A 9,633-nucleotide genomic window follows, 5' to 3' on the forward strand; every position below is an offset into this window, starting at 1 on the left:
CTGAAGCTGCTAAGTGGAAGGAAAGCATGGAGAGCGAGATTCAGTCTATGCATGACAACCAAGTTTGGAATTTGGTTGATCCTGCACCTGGCACTAAAATAGTTAGGTGTAAATGGATCTTCAAGAAGAAGACAGGCATGGATGGGAATGTGCACACGTTCAAGGCTAGGTTGGTTGCAAAGGGTTACACCCAGACTCAAGGAATTAATTATAGGAAACCTTTTCACCAGTAGCCAAGATCAAGTCTATTAGGACATTACTTTCCATAGCAGCCTTTCATGATTATGAAGTATGGCAAATGGATGTGAAGACCGCTTTCCTTAATGGAAAACTCACAGAGGAAGTGTATATGGCACAACCTGAAGGTTTCATAGATCCAAAATATCCAAATAGAGTGTGTAAGCTTGAAAGGTCAATATATGCACTGAAACAAGCATCTCGCAGCTGGAACCTTTGCTTTCATGAGAAGATCAAGGAGTTTGGATTTTCAAGAAGTGAAGGGGAGTCCTGCGTATATATAAAAGCTAGTGGGAGTAATGTAGTCTTCCTAGTGTTGTATGTGGATGATATACTCCTTATAGGAAACGATATCCCGACGTTGCAAGGTGTTAAGACGTGGCTTGGGAGTTGTTTCGCTATGAAGGATCTAGGAGTGGCTGCATACATACTTGGTATAAGGATCTATAGAGATAGATCAAAGCGTCTAATAGGACTAAGCGAAAGTACATACTTGGATAAGATCTTGAAGAAATTCAAGATGCAGGACTCCAAGAAAGGGTATCTACCTATGCAACATGGCACAAAATTGAGTAAAACTCAATGTCCTGAGTCTAGTGATGAACAGGAAAGAATGAGTCGAGTCCCGTATACTTCTGCTATAGGATCGATCATGTATGCCATGACGTGTACTCGTCCTGACGTCTCATTTGCTCTGAGTATGGTGAGTCGTTTTCAGGACAACCCAGGCGAAAGTCATTGGACGGCAGTAAAGAACATTCTGAAATACCTAAGAAGAACAAAGGATATGTTCTTGGTATATGGGGGTAAGGATGAGTTGAGAGTTACAGGTTATACAGATGCAAGTTTCCAAACTGATAGGGACAACTCATGTTCGCAGTCGGGATGGGTATTCTTGCTTAATGGAGGAGCGGTCACTTGGAAGAGTTCCAAGCAGTCGACAGTGGCAGACTCTACGTGTGAGTCAGAGTATATAGCAGCTAGTGAAGCTGCAAAAGAAGCTACATGGTTGAAGAATTTCATTGATGATCTTGGTGTCGTTCCGAGCATCAAGGATCCCTTGGAGATCTTCTGTGACAATGAGGGTGCAGTCGCATTGACTAAAGAACCCAAAGACCATGGTAACTTAAGACATATACTTAGAAAGTTCCACTATGTAAGACATCGAGTCGAGGATGGAGATATTTTTGTGAGCAGAGTATCGTCAGAGGAGAATCCAGCCGATCCGTTCACTAAACCACTATCAAGGATCAAGCATGATAGTCATACGAGATCTATAGGCATTAGATTTGCTGAAGATATGGAATAGTTGTTTAGTTGTTTAGTTTGATAATCCTTGAAACATTGAGCAGTATGAATTTGTAATAGAAGTGATGTTTGTTTTGTGGAGACTTAATAAAATGCTGGATTCCTATCATTTCTGTTTATTTATTACTATGTTTCACTTTTGCATGTTTAGAACCACTTCCCGAGTACTAAGTACTCAAACCTCCACAGTCAGTCATACTCTTGGAAGTAAGTAGTGATTCAAGACTGTCATGAGTGTTGGTGGATTGACCATTTTGATTGGCATAACATAGTGATTGTGTCAACACTCGTGAGTGTTTAATGGAGATTTAAGCATTGGAACAACCCGCATTTAGAGATTACTTCATGGATTTAGTCACAAGTAATTCTAAGATGATAATATCTTCTGTTCTTCAAACCGAGATACATGTGGGGCTTTGCTCTAGGATTCTGTTATGCATTGGTGTACTTCAACGCTATTCGTAACTGATGGCTATAACGGGTACATTCATGTGTGACATGATGAAATGGACAAGGACTATGTAGTCGAAGTTTATTCGTCCCTTCTGATTTAATAGGAGAAGCGATATCTATGGGCCCCTCGATGATTTGGTGCTGACATCTTAAAACCTGGCAGGGTACTGACTAGAATTGATGTGTTCGATTTAGTAGTCAGATGTAGTCGTCACAAATCTATATCGGGAAACATAATTTTGAATTCTGGGGTTGACCATTATCCATGTCTCGAATTCATACAGATATCACTAGGATGAAGGAATAGTTGATCACTTATCTGAGGGCTGATACTGATTAGATCAGAGTTCGGCAGATGCATTGGATGGCATTCTCTCTATTGATTATTTGAGAAATATAGAACCATGCATATCTAGTTGATGACTTGGCCAAGTGGGAGACTGTTGGGAGTGTGTCCAAGATCATTAACTAGTTGGTGATGTTTCTAATAATAGCAGGGTCCTCTTGGGTTGCCCTCAAGACTCAAGATTGAGTAGAATATATAATAGGAGTAATTAGTTTATTAATTATTATGGTTTAATAATTAATTAGAAACTAATTGGAAAACAATTTGGGAATTAATTAAAAGTTTAATTAATAGAAGGGTTGAATGTGAATTAACCAATAGTTGATTGATCAGGGAACATTCCAGAACCCTAGAATGAAGGGGGTTGGACGAAAATTCCCTTTGGATAAAGGGAATTTCGTTCCTAGCATATTCCATCCCACATGGGTGGAAGGATAAAACCCTAGGAAGTATCCAAGGCTATAAATAGGGCCTTAGGGATTCATTCCTCCTTGCTCATTTTTGGCTTGAGTATTCGCCACCTTCTTTCTCCCTCATTGTGGAAGAACTTTTCGTGAGTTCATCCCTCCTAGTTTATATTTGTTTCTACTCCTTTGAGTTCATTGGGTGTGAGCCAAGAGAGGGATTCTGGTTTGGATCCTCATCATCCAAACAAGGTGGCACGCACAAGGAGTCAAGCTCGAAGATCATTGGCTGCTAAAGAGGTTAGTATTCTTCTTGTATTTTCGGTTTTCCTAGGGTAGAAGTAATAGTATGAAGCCATAGATCCATAGGGTGCATGTACACTTAGGTAAATCGTTTTGTTGTTTCGATTATTCCGCTGCCTAGTTATAGAGTGTATTTGATGCATATGTTTCCCAACACCACATACATCAGTATGTATAAGGTCCAACAAACCCTCACCCCTTGCACGAGTCCCAGTGAAGGGTGATTTTGTCATTTTTCCAAGTAGACAAGATTCACAACTGTCATCCGACTTAAGGTCGAATGACTCCAATACTCCATCCTTTTGGAGCTGGCCTATGTGTTTCTTGCTTACATGTCCAAGACGACAACGCCACAAAGATGCTTTATCCAAGCTAGTAGAAGAATCAATACACAATACATTATTCCCTAAATTATCTACAACCGATACAGCTTCATACACACCATCACAAGGTAATGCTCTAAAATAAAGAATATTATTAAAGAAAGCATTAATACTACCAACTTCATTATCAAAAGAAAAGGTAAAACCTTGTTTATACAAAGCATGAAAGGAAATAATATTCCTCGCCATTTTAGACGAGTAAAGACATTTATTCAAATCTAACTTTAACCCACTATCTAGCAACAAAGTATAAACTCCAATCTTGGTAACAGGTGTAACCTTCTTGTTCCCCATGATTAAGTTTATCTTTCCGTGCTCCACATCCTCACTTCTTCTTAGGCCCTGCATGTCACAACAGATGTGAATACCACAACCTGTATCAAGAACCCAAGAATTATAATATGGTGAGTTATTAGACAAAATAGTGTAAATACCTGCATGTGATGGTTTCACTTTTCCGTCCTTGACATCCTGCAAGTACTTTGGGCAGTTTCGCTTCCAGTGCCCTTTATTCTGACAGTAGAAGCAATCAGCATCCTTAGGGATGGCAGAAGGAGTGATAGAACCTCCTTTGGTTCCAGATGAGGAGCCTTCAAGAGACTTTCCCTTGGTACCCTTCGAAGGGTGCTTCCTCTTCTTCCCTTTGCCTTGCCCGATAGCCAAAACAGGGGTAGTAGTAGGAGTAGGAGTAGCAACCGACTTACTTTTAAGACCACATTCGGCGGTCTTCAGAAGTCCTTGAAGCTTACTGAGTGTGACTTCCTCCTTGTTCATGTGGTATGTCATGCGAAATTGATCATAACACGAGGGCAGGGAGTGCAAAATGATATCAATTGCCAACTCCTCAGGGAAGTTCACATTCAGTTTCATTAGACGGTCCACATACCTTTGCATTTTCTGCATGTGGCCCGTGATTGGTTCGCTATCCTTCATACGGGTAGTGATCATGGAGGATATTATTTCATACCGCTCTTGACGAGCACTCTGATGGTACCTTTCCATCAGATCCTGATGCATCTCAAAAGGGTAATAGTCCTCATAGGACTTTTGGAGTTCAGCTGTCATGGTGGCCATCATGATGCATGCCACCTTGGTGGCATCTCTCTCATGTGCCTGATACTCAGCGACCTCCTCAGGAGTAGCAGTGGACTCATCAAGCTCATTTAGCTCCTTATCGAGGACATATTCCTTGTCCTCGTAACGAGTGACCATCCTGATGTTTCGGATCCAATCCATGAAGTTGGAACCATCAAAGATGACCCTCCCACAAAGGTTCATGAGAGAAAAGGAGCCAGTAGGGTTAGAGCCCGAAGCATTGTTGTTGGAAGACATCTGAAAAGAAGAAAAAACAAGTTTATATTAGATATATCGAATCCTTAATAATACACCCAAATGTAATATTAAGGCTAGGATCCAACACAATATATTATAACTTAGAAGAGGGATGCCGTAATCTAAGCTATAACATATTTGAAGGTAGGTGAATGACGATTCACCAATTTCCACCATGAAAACGAAATGAATTATTAGGTTTAATTGGTTTTGAAATTCCTAGATTCTTTTGAGATTCATTGAACTTTTCAATGGCATGTTTCAATCTCGATTGTGCCCTTCAAGTTTTGTGGCTGGGATGCCGATGATCATAAAACAAGGTGTGAATAACCATGCAAATTCACTTGGTACCCTTAATATTATCACCTAATCAATGTGCCGGTTAACCACACGCGCTCCACCGATCTATGATAAACATTAAGTCACCCTTCGTGATCCTTACTAGTCCAAGTTAGTGTGTCGGTTAACCACACACGCTCCACCAACGACTTGGTAAGGTACAAAGTGTGAATTTCATGGGTTAGCACCATATTCACATTTTCCTAAAGTAACTAAGATTGGGAATTTATAAAAGGTTTAGTTACTTTATAATATTCATTATACTTTTAATGAGAATTTAAAGTCATTTTTCTACCCGTTCGGCTAACGACCCTCCACCGATCAAGGAAGCGGTGGGTGAGAATGGACACCCATTAAGCTGCCATTTTATTTAATGAAGTGACTCTTGAACCTCCATAACTTGAGGACAAGTTATGGAGTCATAAAACCATTTAATGAGGACAAGACTCTTCATTTTGTAACCTTTGCCAACTTTTATGAGTTTTAAGAAACTTTAATGTGACTTTTCATGTAACTTGAGGACAAGTTACACAAACACATTTTAGAATCCACTCTTAGATTAAAATGGATCAAAGACACATAATCAATCAACCTTTCTATTAATCTAAGCAACTCATATGAACAAGATAATTGGAATCAAACTTTTTCATGTAATTAGCATAACACTTAAACTAATACAAAACATGAATCTATTGACAATTATCTTTAAAATTGGATTAGCATGAACATTACCACATCAAAAACAAGTTTATAAGTTCAAAGACAGCTTAGGGTAATGTTCCTAGTCCATTTCTAGCCAAAAACATCAAACAGCAAGCTGTCAGCACCCAAAACTCGTCGAGTTCATGCCCAAAAAGATGAACTCGTCGAGTTTTTTGCATAAACTCGTCAAGTTTTCTGGTATGGACAGTTTCAGCTTTGAAAAAACAAGTTTGCATCAAGTATAAGAGAAAACAAACCTGGCTTCGATACCACTGTTGGGTTTTGAGCATTCTAACACTCCTAAGTGTACATGCAACCCTAAATACCTTGGATCTATGTTTTCTCTAATAAACATGCAAATATGAATATCCAAGGTATTATACTAACTAGCATACAAAACCTTTGATTCATATGAAATATAACAAGTTAGAATACATACCTCTTTGATGTAGAATGACTTCATGAAGCTTGAGTGCCTAGTGCCCCAAGTGTGACACCTCAAATGGTTCACACAACACCAAATACACTTGGAATAACTTGAGAGAACATACACACTTCATGAAAATCGGCTAGCCTTTATTATCACTCTAGTCGCCGATTTTGTCAACAATAAGATGCTTATATAGTTAGTGACAATTAGGGTAAACCCTAATTGTCATAGCTTTCCATTTCCTTGGATCCATGGGTTCAAATATACCATGGAGCATCCATGGAGCATCTTATGGGTTTTAGCCCAACTTGACAATCCATGGAGCATTAGCCCACTATACAAGTATGGGTGATTTACACAATCAACCCATATATTTAATTAGTCTTCTTTTGATCACTTAATTAATTCTAGATTAATTCTTGATCAATACTAATTAAATAATCTTATTAATATATTATAACTTATAATATATTAACAAACCTTAAGTGTTATTTCTCTCATTATAGTCTATCCAAATGCATGATGCCATGCAACCCAAATAGACCATGTCGGGTCGGGTCAAGTCTTACCAATTATAGTTATGGACTTAGACATTAATCCAACAACTTTCACTAACCCTGCAGCACTAGTGTATGCTAGCCATACATAACGCAGGACCCATAGACTTTCAAATGTCCAATCCTACCGTAAGCTCCCAATCAGACAAGAACAGAACATAAGTCCAAATCAAACATTCTCAAGCTATAAGATCTTAATTATGTATGACCGTGATGCATACACTAAACAACTATAGTAATGATGTCAGTCTCATGTAAAGGAAACCCTAGGCTAGCAGGCATCATGTGATCAGACAATTCTATGATGCAATTTCTAAAGATCCCTAGCCTAGTACTAGCATGTTGTTCTAAGATATCACAATATCAAATAACCGTATGGTATTTTGGGGTCTACTTACTGGCTCCTACTGATCGTACATCCTGCATCCTCCTTTACTTATTTTGAAAACCATTTAGAAATCATTTTGAAAATCTTTCCTTGATTTGAGACTGGATTCCCACGAGTGTTCCTCCAATTCACTCAAACCAAGGCTCTGATACCAACTTGTAACACCCATAATATTCATGCCAAATTTGAACTTTCAAAAACATTTCAAAGCCATTAAATCATTACAAACTTGTTTTCAAAATGTATCATATCAGAGTTTTCCCAGAAACATAAACAAAAAACGGGAGGAACTATACGATCATGCCTTCGCCTTGCCGCGATCCCCTGATGTACCTGAAACAATAAACTGAAACTGTAAGCCCGAAAGCTTAGTGAGTTCCACCAAAATACCCATACCCACAACAATATACATATGATCATAAACAACATACTATGGGTCCAGTCAACCATCGGGTTGGAATACCCCAGGCCCTCAACCATCAGGTTGGAATGCCAACATACTATGGGTCCAATCATCATCGGGATGGAATATCCTAGGCCCACAACCAATAGGTTGGAATGCCCACATACTATGAGTCCAATCATCCTCGGGATGGAACACTCACGACCCACAACTATCAAGTTGGAATGCCCAGGTCTATTGGCTTTCGCACAAAGCAGATAAGCCTCAACCGCCAAACAAACATGTGCACATATAACAGATAATCACATAACAGTCTATAGACAACAACTGATCTAACGAATCATACCACATAGCACATAATACCATCCTATCTACCAGGATACAGATCTAACAGCTCATACCACATACCACATAATACCATCCTACCCACTAGGATACCGATCTAGCAGATCATGCTAACATAACATATCCAGATAACAATCCAAAGGGCCGGCCTTGGTGCCTTAGACCCTTGAGTATAGTGAGGATAACTCACCTCACGAATGTCGCACCGAAGTGATAAGCTCAACTCTCGAATCACCAACACGAACTCCACCACCTATAGTTACCATAAAGCCATTTCCATAAATTTCCAAATTACCAAAATACCCCCAGAGGTCAAACTGGTCAACCCTTGGGTCAAAGTCAAAGTCAACAATCAAGGTTAACAGTCCATGTTGACCCGACTCGTCGAGTCCTTCCTGGACTCGAGAAGTTATGAAATTCTTGGTTGACTCGTCGAGTTTCCCTGCAACTCGCCGAGTTCATGCGTGTCCAAATATCGGGAAACCCTAGTTGACTCGTCGAGTCACCCCACTGACTTGCCGAGTCCATGAAGAAGTCCTTGCACGACAATCTTCATCGGACTCGCCGAGTTGGCCATGCAACTCGCCGAGTCCCTTCAATCCATTATCCATTCAGATGCTTTTTAAGCCATTTTAAGGTTCCATATTGCAGATCCAGCTTCCCAAGGCATGTTTATCACGTAAAGTTGCAAACTTTATGTGCATGCAAGGCTCTAAAGACTAATAGTGTCAAAACAAAGCTTGTAATGGAGCTTTACACCTAAGGAGAGGTTCATACTTGCTAAAGCTGGAAGCTTTATAGACTTAGAGCCCCAAGAGAGCTCAGATATGAAGTTGCAACTTCAGATCTAGCTCATGCACAAAAAAAGCTTCCTAATATGCTAGAAAAGCCCTAAACTTCACCCAAATGAGGTCTAGAAGGAAAAGAGGTCAAGATAACGACTTGATACCTTCAAATGATGCTAAGCTGAGGTAAACTTCAGATCCACACACGTTCCTTGCTTCAAGCTTCTTGATCTTCAAGCTTCTCTCACTAAGAATTCTCTTCCAAAGCTGAGAATCGGGGCGTTACAGTACGCACGACCTCTAGCCGAGAACAACAACAGCAACGAGCACTCCGATCTCCGACTGACGCTACGTCGCCTCGCGGTCTCATCTGCGTCGGCAGCGGGTGCAGCGGCGATGCTTGGCTTGGTGATTTCCGGCTTCAACCGTGGAGGGGCGGTGGTCCGTGACGACGTTGCAACAGAAGAATGGGGAAGAAAAAAAGGTTGTGACCCCAACCGGCGAACAGCAGCAATGGCAACCGCAGCTTTGCTTCACCCGACCAACTCCACAATCACGACATTGGCTCTTCGGTCTCCATTCACGTCGGCAGCAGCGGCGGTGGTATCGACCTCGACTGAGGACGTAGTGGCTGTTAAAATATGTGTAGTAGGGTTAGGGTTTTCGGGTGAATGGGAGGCAAGGAGGGTGACGGGTTTAAGTCCCCGTATCCAATTCCAAACTTAAACCTATTTTGGCACTTTCAGTCCCTCCAGCCACAAACATTTTCAAATTAGGCCAAATATTCACCAAACAACCCTTGGTCACGAAATTCTTTGTATTTTAAGTCCCAAAGATACAATTTAGGCCCCAAATTCTTGAAATTATAACATTTAACTCCCCTGGCTAGCACTGATCGATTATTACGGCTTTAGGGAT

General features: G+C 40.4%; 1 pseudogene; it reads left to right on the top strand.

Annotated features, from left to right (window-relative positions):
* The first annotated feature begins 757 nt into the window (after positions 1-757).
* On the top strand, positions 758-1,546 carry LOC145106444 (secreted RxLR effector protein 161 pseudogene; annotated as a pseudogene).
* The last annotated feature ends 8,087 nt before the right edge of the window (positions 1,547-9,633 follow it).

This window comes from Lactuca virosa, chromosome 4 (assembly GCF_052849685.1).
Source record: "Lactuca virosa cultivar CGN04683 chromosome 4, Lactuca_virosa_CGN04683_v6, whole genome shotgun sequence".
Classification (NCBI taxonomy): Eukaryota; Viridiplantae; Streptophyta; class Magnoliopsida; order Asterales; family Asteraceae; genus Lactuca; species Lactuca virosa.